The sequence below is a fragment of the Pezoporus flaviventris genome, unplaced genomic scaffold (genome assembly GCF_033815535.1).
Source record: "Pezoporus flaviventris isolate CSIRO_AGI_PZ_B2104156 unplaced genomic scaffold, CSIRO_AGI_Pfla_v1 ptg000002l, whole genome shotgun sequence".
In the NCBI taxonomy this organism is placed as follows: Eukaryota; Metazoa; Chordata; class Aves; order Psittaciformes; family Psittacidae; genus Pezoporus; species Pezoporus flaviventris.
Window position 1 is genome coordinate 35,089,580 of NW_026892550.1, and position 11,816 is coordinate 35,101,395.

Below are 11,816 nucleotides of genomic sequence, written 5' to 3' on the forward strand. Positions count from 1 at the left end.
CAAATATTCTACATAATTAAGATAAGTACATTTTTAACTCCACTGTTTTGTGAATACTTCTAGAAAATGAGCTCTTCTCCACAAATTCTTATTCTGCTACTTCTATTTGTGTTCTGACATCTGTCATCTCACTTCTCTGTTACTTGACACTGGGTGGCCAGCTTCATTTTTCTCTCAGATATGCAAAAATTTTCAAAATAGTCAAAAAGCTAAAGGATTTATAGAGCTGTTTTCTGTACAAACAAGTGCTAGACCTATAAATTATCAAGTTAATTGTATTCTGTCATGTAACCAAGACATCTACTATACTGTCTTCTGTTTTCAGTTTCCCTGAAGGATTAAAAGCAGCAACACAACGCTTATCATGGCACTTTGTAGTCTTTTAAAACAAACAGCCTTCCTGAGTACATATACAGTGATCGTGGTGGCAGCTTTAGATTCCACAATGTCAAGGGATGCATTATGGTGAAGCTTTTCAAACTAATTGGGTCAATCTAGAGGCAGCAGGAGAATATGGATTCTGGCTTCAGGTTGATGTGTTTAAAATTTCACCGAGTCTGATACAGAATGACAGTGACTACAGAAATGGGCACCAAGCTTCAGAAAAGCTTAATAGTGTTCTTATATTCTCAGGTGCATTAGCTATTAAAAATGTTTCAGGCTGTCAGCAGAATGTCTTCCAAGCAGCAGATTAATTATAATAGAACTGGTAATAGTCTGACTCAATTTTCTGTTTTACCTATTTCAGAGAAACTCCTTAATGATTAAAGGAGTTGCATTTGCTTATTTCCCATGAAGAAGAGAACAAATGGTCTGTGATGTGTTTATTCTATAAAATCAATTCAGTATGAAATGCTTTTACCTTGGGATGTGTTTAAATGTTCTGAAGATGCCATGTGTCTCACAAACTAACCAGAACTGGTGAAAATATTTTCTTGAAAATTTCTTCCTAGAGGAGAAGGATTTTCATCAGCAACAAATTAGTCTGTGAATCAGAGTCAAGTACCAACTTTGGGCAAAGACTTCCAAAACTGAAACAAAATGAGTGAAAACATGCTGGTAGTTTATAAATAAATATCTTTTATTTTTGAAATAACTTGTCTGTTAATATTATTTTTTATTAATTTATAGGGTAAAAATTCAACAGATATCTAAAATCTAGAAAATTTTGAATTTCTGAGAATTGTTGAAATTTCTAAAAAAATCTCAGTTTTCTAGTCTGCTGCAATATAGTCATCCTCTTAGACTTTTCCTACTTATTTCTTCTGTTTTTCTTTATTCTAATTATTCCCAATAATTTTAATTTTGACATGAAATCAACTTCCACTTTCTGTTCCAACCCAAATCTGTCAAATTGTGTAGGCACCACCCCCCAGCCCTCTACTTTCCTTTCCTGTTGGTAGTTGAAAAGTAGAGATACAATTTCACACTTTGGAATAGATTGTCAATTTAAAGCAATTCTTATCAAATTTTTGAGGTAAAAATGGAAGAAGCAATCTAGAATTCAGTTATAAACACAAATTATGTAAAATAAATATTAAATAAAATTATCAGCAATATAGGGGACAGTTCTGTTGGAAAAATCTACTGATTCTGCACTTTGCCAGTAGAATTGAAAATGGCATTGTGAATTATTGAACTTCTGAAACAGTGATTAAATCAATTTGTTTCAGAGTTCACCAGATGTTAATTGAAACTGCTACTGATGTAAAAGGAAGTAAATAAAACTTTAATATTATCATTTATTCATTTATTGTCTTCCCAGCCTCTGTTTTTTTTTTAAAACATTTTGAGAAATAGGAAGGTAATGATGAAATGCTTTTGAAAGGAGCAGTAAGATTGGTGCCCCAGTACCTGCTGAATTTCTATAATGCATGCTATAAATATGTATTTCTATAAATATTTATATCATGTCATGATACATGACATTTCTATAAAATATGATAGCCAAGTTGTTTAAAATGAACACAGGAAAATGAGAAAATCACACAGCTTCTTTGACATAGAATCATGTCACCCAAGGCTCTGTCCAGCCTGGCCTTGAACATTGCCAGAGATGGAGCATTTACCACTTCTTTGGGCAACCTGTTCCATTGCCTTACCACCCTCATGGTAAAGAACTTCTTTCTATCATATCATATGATAGCTATGAAGATTAATAAAAATATCCCTATGATATCTTTAATCTCTTAAGAGGTTGGAAAAAGTCCAACAAAAGTCAACCACAACATCCACAACTTCTTTCCATTTGAAAGTGTCTCTTAATGATTCCATTAGAGTGGTAATTTTACCTCAGAAATTGCAGAACTTTTTTGTTTCATTCACAGTCTTCATATACACCTTTATTAAAAACCATCTTAGGCATTTTTATTCTATGACTGAATATTTTACTAACTAATGCTGAATTTTAAAATACTTATTGCAACTGAGGAGTTGTAAATGATATCCACATCTGTCTTTGTTACCCTGGAAAGCATACATTTTTAAAGTGCTTTAAGGTTGCTGAGTCCAGTCATGCAAAGTTCTGCAACCACAAAATTAGTCACTTTGCATGTTAATGATGGCTGCTATTCTTTGAAAATAATTCATAACTTTTGTAGCTGAAAATTTGGCTTTTATTGCATAAACACATTTAAAAACAAAACACTTGTTGGGAGGAAAGAGGTGAAAGAGGTAGTTTAAGCAGAAAACAGAATTTTAACTGCAGAAAACATACACCAGAACTCAGCTGCATGAAAACATGAGAAAGATAGATATTAACAGGAAAAAGTAGGCTTTGAACTTCATAACTTTCTTTTAATTTCAAAATTGGTCTTTTTTACATACAAAGTAACCTTCTCTGCTTCAAGAAAATTCTGTGATATGAGAGGACCCTTCACTGGTACAAAATCAGTATAATGACCTCCCTGTCTGCTTTCAGTTATGCTCTAGAGAACAGGCATTTATTAAAAGCATCTAGTTTTTAAGCATTCATCAAAGCATGTTTGTAAGGAGAAGTGTTATCTCCACAGATCTGGGGAAGGGATATATAATCTGAGAATTTTCTGAAAACTGAGAGGTTTTAACCTCTACTCACTATCTGAGATGTATTGCCTATACTTATGAATACTGCATTTGTTTTATCTCCCAACCTCAACAATAATACCAGCAGTATACAAGACTGTTTTCAGAACACTGAATTTCCAGAAACTGAAACTGGTTTTGTCACTGAAATGACAATAAGCATTCTAGTGCTTCAAATAATGCACAGAACAGTTTGACTTTTATACATTTGAGGTCAAATGAAATTGTCATGAAATAAAATCTTCACTTGGGAGAAAAGATTAGTTAGGCCCCAGTGTCTCATCTTTGAAAATATTTTCAGTTCTTCCTAATACTCCACCCCCACATTGCAACAGAAGTGTTCTCTCTGCTTCCAAAATCATTCACCCTTCAGATACTTGTGCCAGAGACAATGTCTACACCATCCTGCTCTTTTTTTCTTTCCCACTCTCATTTTGGAGCATGTTCATGTATCTCCCTTCTAATCTGTAGAAGAGAATATAATCTCATTTGACATACTTCCCTGTAATCATTTCCAGTATTTATGATTCTCAGTATTTCCAGACTGAGATTCCAATTGAAAATTCAGTTTAGGGACTGATTATCTGCCAGATGATAGGTGAAGATTAAAGAGTCCTCTTCCCCTCTTAATATAATATTCTTTTCCAGTGTCAAAGGAAAATGCATTTTCTGATCATTAATTCATCAGTGAATGCTATCTGCTGGTTGGCATAGCACTGCTAAGAAAACTAAAGGTATGTGTTTACAAATAAGTTACTTAGGAACAGTATTTGAATTGATCGTTTTTATTATTTTGTTCATGAAACAGACAGCTGATAAAAACCTGAAGCTATGTTCATAATTTCCCCAGTGCTAACAGAGATGGATAATTTCTAGCACATATAGACCTGTCATGCATAAAGACCAGTGGTTAATTCCTTTGTGATGGAAAGTTTTAGCAGAGATGATACTAACACTACACTGCAGCATGAGCCTAACTAATTAATAACAGCTTAAGTTCACAGCAGTACAGACATTCGGTATAAAATTATGGAAAGACTTAGGAGAGTAATATTTAAAAAAAATGCAAAGAAACAAGTATTAAATGTTTGAGTTGGGAGACAGAAGTATGAGGGCAAATTTAGCTTTTGAACAACTAGACTATATAAGTATGCATAAACACACATTTGTTTCTGCATTAATTATCATATACATGTCTGTGTGTAAGCAGTTTTCAAACACTGGATGTCACAAGAAGAAAAAAAACTTGTTTCTTTCCAATTGTATCCAAAATTATTCCGAAAACTGCTTTAAAAGAAAAAACAATATTATCTTTTGCCTGGAGACCAAGTAGTGAGAGAGAACAGGATGTCTCTCAAGTTGCTTCCTAATGCTCCTGCAGGGAAAAATAAAAAGATGCCTACAGACTGAATAATAACAAGATTTTGTTTTTTTGTCAGGGAACAAAGAAATATACTGACCTCTTATCAGAATACCTCAGCAGCTTTTCTTAATGTTAAGCTGCCAAGTATCATCTCCAAGGTCTGACATTAAGCTCTGTAGCTAGGCAGTGATGAAAAATTTGTTCAATAAATGTATTCCCCCTTTACCATCTGGAAATTGTCTGAAATACAATAACCTTAAATTTCTTCATTAATAAAAAATCATTGATTTCTCCAGCAAATAATTCTTACACTGTGGATCAATTATGTAAACTTATTAGGATTACAATTTGCAAGCCTCAGTTCACTGGTTAATTAAGCAAGTCTCTTGATGTTTCGGTTCTTGTCTAAAATAGGAATATGTACAGAGAGGGTCAAGCTCTACACCTTCTCTGCCTGGTTGTTGTAAGAGAGTAAATTTAGACCTTCCAAAACTTTCGCTAAATTTCTAGAACCAGGCTCATTCAAAAGTCTAACACTGCCATTTTTAGATCAAAAGAAATGCTCCTAAAGATCTTGCCTTTATAGCCTATTTCGTCTCTTTCATTTATCTTGGAGTAATGGGAGAGAGAAAGAAGCTGAAAGACACCTGATTTACTTTTTCCCCATAAAAAGCTAATGCTGCTGCCAATGACCTACCTCTTAACCCCCATTCTTGTGCCATTATTAGATGTGACTATTCTTTGAATATTTCTGTGAGGATTTTCACTTGTGCTTATGTGTGGTAGTTATTCATGTTTAATATGTCTTCCTTGGAAGTTACCATGCTACTGGAGAAAATGGTAAAGCATACTGTTAGCAATAACTTACTTCCTTTTTTGGCTATGCAAATGGTGATGTGGGCAAATCAACAAGTTTATTTAATTTTCTTAAATTTCATGAATAATGACCTTTCTTTTTAGCTACTTTAATTGATAAATTTCATTTTCTCTTTCATCTATGCTTATGCAATTAATATTTCTCTTGTGTATAATGTAACTCTGGATAAATACTACCTTTTAAAATGAAATTGCTTTTTTTCTCCTTTTTATTTATCCTGTTTTCCTCCTGCTCTTTGCAGTAAAATGAGAAATAGACAGGTGTTTATTGATGCAAAATTAGTCTCTGGTGTAGAGAAGATTTCACAGAATATTTGAATGTTGAGCTATTGATATTCATGACAATCAAGGACTTCACAGAATGTTGCTTTTTAACCATCTTGTAGACTTTTGACAGAAAGCAACCTGTAAAGCTGTATCTCTCTAAAACTGCAGTGTGTTGATTTATCCACCGATAAAAAAGTATTGCATATAGGTAAATATACTGTTTCATTAACAAGCACCAATAAACTGACATTTTTTTATAAAATAGATAAGGTAAACAAACTGTCTAGGTGATTAATGTTATTGTAGAGTCACATGTCACCAGACTAATCCGAGGTTTTAAATAATGATTGTTACTTGTAGCAAAAGTATTTTAAGTAAGAATATTTTAGTCAGGTTTATGCTTAGGCACAATATGAGTAATTTAATTTTAATAAAATGGATTATTATTTTTAGAGTTAAGGTGTTTATTAATTGGTAGTAATTCAACTTCCTTTTAATGGACCACGTGTACTTTTTGTTACTACTTTTCTGATGGGTATGGAATAAGCTCTGCTTTCAGCCCTTTAGTATTTTGTAAATGTCAATTTTTGTAGCATAGTCTGATTCTATATATTTTACTCACAAGGTACTTTAATATTAGTAAATTTGTAGATAAATGATATGTCCCATAAGTGATCCCGTTGTTAGTAAATTCCTGAAGCCTCTTTCAGGCCAAGCTGTCATAAAGGCTCTGCAGAGCAAGAAACCGTGAGTACCTTCCCACTCAAGGTGATAAGTCAGAGTGGATTCCAGCTGGTTTTGGAAGAAATTTTATCAATGTTAGTTTTCATTTTAGCAGGACAAATTTTTTTTGAGAGAAACTCAAATAGCAGTGCTAATTATTTGAACACCATCTGGTCACTGCTATTCTTAATCAAACATTTTTATTGCCCACACAACACCTGCAGAACTGTTTAGGAACTTCTGAAGAGACAGGGGCTTTAAGGGACACTCATTTTGTAGATCTGGATATTGTGTTTCTCAGCCCTGAATCACAGAACTATGAGCTGAAGAGAGCTGAAGGAAGAAAGGATGCCCATATAAATCTCATATGATTATTCAGTGGTTATCGCACAAGATTGCAAAAGATTCTGGTTTGTTTCTTTACTTTGTCTGAGGATTATTTAAATGCAGCTTGCTCAAGCTGTTGTGCTGTCTTGTTGGATTCATGGAGGTTTAAGTCTCTCAGTCATTGTTGCTGAACATATTTTCCTTCATGTAACAAAACAAAGACAAATCCTCATCATCCTAGAGAATCATAGAATAGTTAGGGTTGGAAAGGACTTGAAGATCACCTAGTTTCAGCTTCCCTGTCCTTCCATGCATCACCCTAGACCATGTCGCCCAAGGCTCTGTCCAACCTGGCCTTTTTCTCTCATCAAACGAAATCTCTTTTAAACTTGCTGCTCTTGAACTTGCAGCTCTGAGTGTTGCAATGTCTGGACAGACAAGCTGGCACAGCACCTATATGGTTGCATTAATGTAATACTAATTAATGCCCAAAAACAAGGTTAACTAGCCTAACTGAAATACTATGTAATTGTTACAACAGGGCTGATAATTAGTCTATGGGGAGTCTCGTTCTAAAATGCTTTCTGCTTATGAAATAAGAACTAACTTGGGTATAATTGCAAGACATTGTTTTATTCCCTGAAATATAACCTGAGCTTCGATCTTAAAAAAAAATGAGGAAAGGGAAAAATTATTAAGCAGCAAGAGTTAAACAACTCCTATTTTGTATGGAATCCAAGTATCTAATAGAAAAACATGTTAATTAAAAATTGGTATGTTTTTTAATCTTAGAATAATTGCACAGTTATAAATTCAATTTTTATTATAGCACTGTGTATTATTTATTACTATTTTACTCCTTTTTGAAATATGTTGCTTTCTTTCAAGTCTAAAGGAAGTAATTCCTTTTACTAAAGTATCTATTTTACCAACTATGGAATTTCAAGACTATTATGAGTCTTTGTGTTTGACAAGGTTGCTTTAAGTACCCTGTTGTGACTGTTGTAGTCACTGTTTAAACTGTCAAGTATCCTGTAGTAAGGAAGACTTTGACTAAACAATTTCTTTCTCATTTTTAACTAAAATAGTTACCGTTAGCTTAATGTGTCCAAAGCAAAAAAAGAAAGCTTAATTTCATAGTTCTAATGTCTAACTAACTTAAATTTACCAAATAAAATCTCAGTTTACTGGTTTAAATTTCAGTGTCTAACTTCTCATATATTTCTCATATTTTACACATCTTTATTTTCATGTATGTAGCACAGATTTGCCCACTTACCATTTTGTCAGCCTTGCTCCTCAGACTGGCATGCTTGCTAAAGATTTAGATCTTCAGCAAAACATAAAATATTCTGGTTAAATAAAGTATTTAGAACACTGTAGTATGTGTAATAAAAAATAACATGCAATTATGAGTCCCCATCCATTTTACTTTGGAATCAGTGGTGTATTTTTGTTTGGTTTTTATTTTTTGTTTTTTTTTTCTTGAATAGGCTAATACATCAATTTCTGACTGAATGCATGTAAACTATTTGTTCAGCATCCAGGCCCCATGGTCATGTCTCATTACATCTATTTCACTTTTGGATAAAAATGAGTTTTATCCCTTGGATAGTGCAGTAATCTGATGATATAGTGTGTAGCTGAATTGACCTTTAAATAGATCCAAAGGGTTATGGGTCTGCCTGTAGCTTAAGGATATTTTGAAAATTTTACAGGAGAAGGTAGAGAAGAAAGATTCTAATTCATCAGTTGGACAACTTATTACTTTGATGCTAGGTTTGGTTCTTAAAACAATCATTTACCCTGACGTGAGTAAAAAAATGAGCTTATCAGAAGCTTAGAGACCCATTGTTTCTACTTCATATAATGTCAGTAGTGGCTCATATTTTTTTTTCTTTTTAATACAAGAAATGCCTTTTTTGCAAGGTCAAATTACGTCATTCTAATTTACTTCTAATATTTCTTTTCCCTTCTTGCTTCAAATAATTTTTTACGAAAACAATGTTTTCTTTTTTTTTTTTTTCTGTTTCTACTGGAAGCTTGGTTGAGGTAATACTGCAGCATCATATCGAGACAGATTTTTATTTTTTATTTTCTATATAAATTACAAATAAATGTAGAAGGCTTTGAACAGTAATAAACCAAAGTTTGGAAACTATAAAGTGAGACAAGATACTATTAGCTTGAGAAACTATGCAAATGAGGTTATATAATGCTAGCATGAAAATTACCAGGATTTGCAAATTAATAAAGCACAGAAATGGATTTTCAAACAAAAAGCTGATATCGGCAGTAGTTTTGAAGGAAACAGTACTAATATCTGGTTTGGATACAGTATATTATAAAAGACTGACTCTAAATGTTCAATGAGCCTGGCTTTTGCTATCCATCACACACTTCAACCTTTGAGACTCACATTGTGTGAACAAGGATACAACAGGAAATAACTGTGCAAAATCTGCTCTGTGGCCAGAGGACATGACATCCAGGAAAAGGGTCCATGAGAATTGTGCTTGCTCTAGCCTTGTTCAGGGAAGCAAGGACATGTGGTGGAAGATTAGAGGAGGAGGAAATTTTCATTTCATATTTCTGATTGCCATAAATTTTTTGGGCCTAATGAAGTGTAGGTCCTCAATAACTGAACTCTTCTTTCCATTTCTCTCTTCTTGCTTAGCTCCCAGGTGCTTTGCCTGATTTCTCTATGATGTGCAAAAGTGTAGGGGAGAGTAGGTGAATCTAATACTAATGCATTGGTGCAAGCAATGCATTTATTTAAAAGAACCCCATGAATTTCATTTTTCTTTCACACAATGTACAAGTGAGCAAATTCAGATTAAACTGCCTATTTATGTGGCTTTTGCAGATTAGTTGTGTGATCAATGTTACAAATTTGAAAACTTTTATAGATTTACATACATGTTGCCCAGGGATCCCTTGGATACCTTCTAAGTGTTCCCTCTAATAAGATATAAAAGTTTTAATGAATAGTGAGTCTGGAGGCTGCAGGAAGAAAATAAATTTTCCAGAATAATAAAGCAGCTCTGTTACAGATGTTTTCTGGGGGAAGGTGGTGTGAGAGGGGATTGTGTGGGAGGCATTTGACAGGAAGAACAGATTTCCCATGAGAGCAAGATCACCTTAACAGTAAAACAATGGGTTTGTAGAGAGAGAATTATGAATTTAATACCGTATCAATTAATTTAAAATTTATAATTTATACAGTCTAAATTAGTGTCTCCCTGTGATTCAGCCTACGCTGTCTACATATGTTTCTAAAATGTAGGAGGGTTTTACTTGTTTTCTTTTTGTTGTTTTTTTTTTTTAATTTGGATTAAAGTCCAACTGAATTCACAAAATATATAGCAATGAGGCAAAATAATTTCTTTTGATTACAACATTAACTTTGTGTAAAATTGCATTCTTTAAACAAAAGAAAGTCAAATATCAATGATACCTACAGGGACTGAACTGAGAATTTTTTGTTATTTATGTAGGCATTATAGGGCTATTTCTTCTTGGGTATGCGCACATTGCAGGGCATCTGTGGGCATGTGTCCTAGCTCGCAGTTTTTGTATTCTCACGTTGTTCCACTGATTTCAGTTCCTCCCTGTGTCTTCCTCTTCCTCCTTATTCTCCCTTCCATTCCACACCATATGATGGAAAAGGCCTGATTTTCACCATCACCTACTGTATTCAGGAAAATGAAGCAGAGCTGGATCTAAGGGTTAGCATTCTTCCCCATCAGTCTCTCAGGTACTGCTTGTATTAAGGACTGGAAGCACATCCAGAGGTTTGAAGTGGTGTAAGTAAAAAAGGACTCAACCTGTTGTAGATGAATGAGCTTTGCATTGTGTTACCAATAAGTTTAAGCAAGTTTTGTTTGTTTGCTTGCTTTTTTTTTTTCAGTGGATTTCACTGTTTATGATGGGAAATTCTGTGCAAATCAGGTTAAAAAAAGGTAAGTATTTCTGCGTCATCTGCAAATCCCTGTGCATGAAACTGCAGACCTCTGCTACTCTAACTGCACTGGCAGGGCCCCTGTGTGAAGTCACTGTACTTGCTGAAGGAATTCTTTCTACTTGCATAACATTTTACCTCTTAAATTGCATAAAATAAGTAAAAAATAATTCTATTCACAGGATTTGTAAAAAACACATCACTGATGATTGTTACACTGATGAAAGCCTGTGTTGTTATCCTTGTGAACAGAGTTTTGTAGAGTAGACTAATGTTTTTGTTCAATCAAGAACATACTTTATTTTGTTTGTAAATAGATACGTTGAAACATAACTGACAACTTATTTTTTATTCTCTCTTATTAAGGTTTAAAGGTGGGTTAGAGTTATTTTTTCTATATTTTTTCTTTCTAGAAAGAAATTTCCTGAATTTAGAACACAGAACTGCACTAGGATGATGAAATATTAAGATAGGTTTGTTTAGTAGGAAGTAAAAAGCAGTGTAAATAATCTCAAGGAGATAGATTTAAGAAACCCAAAAGCCTGAGGCAGTGCCTTAAGCTAAATGTCTTTATGGGCCAGAAACAAATGAAGTCTACTGATACTTTGCTGAAAGCTGTCGTTCCTCCGCCTCCATGAGTTCCTTGCTGTTCTTTAAAATAGTTTTATAGTTATTAAATGCAATTAGGGATTCATGCAAGTTCCCTGTCATCCAAAGGATACAGTTAATGATTATAAATTTCTATTTTGAACTGTCTCCAGTACAGCAGTTCTCGAAAACAACACTTGCAGAATAGTGTGTAAAACAGAAGAAAAAAATCCAGTCTTCAGTAGGGACATTATACGTTAAAAATGCAAACCAAGAAAGGCTCATGAGAAACACAAGTTTTCTGAGTTTTATGTGCATTCTGATGCCCATCTCTTCATTACAAGTAATGTGTCCTCTTACTTCATACTGTATACTAGAACAGTGGTTCATGCCATTTCCAAAATTGACTCATTCTTCTTTGATGGGTATTAAATTTGATGCAGCTAGGCACACATCTATATTTAGATGAAGCTGTAAAAAATTAACATCCCTTTTCCTCTGAATGTAAAAGACCATATATTTTCTAAAAATTAGTGCAAAACAGCGTTACTCACAAAGGATTCACAACGCAAACAATGTATAATTGTCATATAACCTAGAAGAATTTTTATCTACTGTACCAAACTGTGCAGTCCATATTTGCAGCAT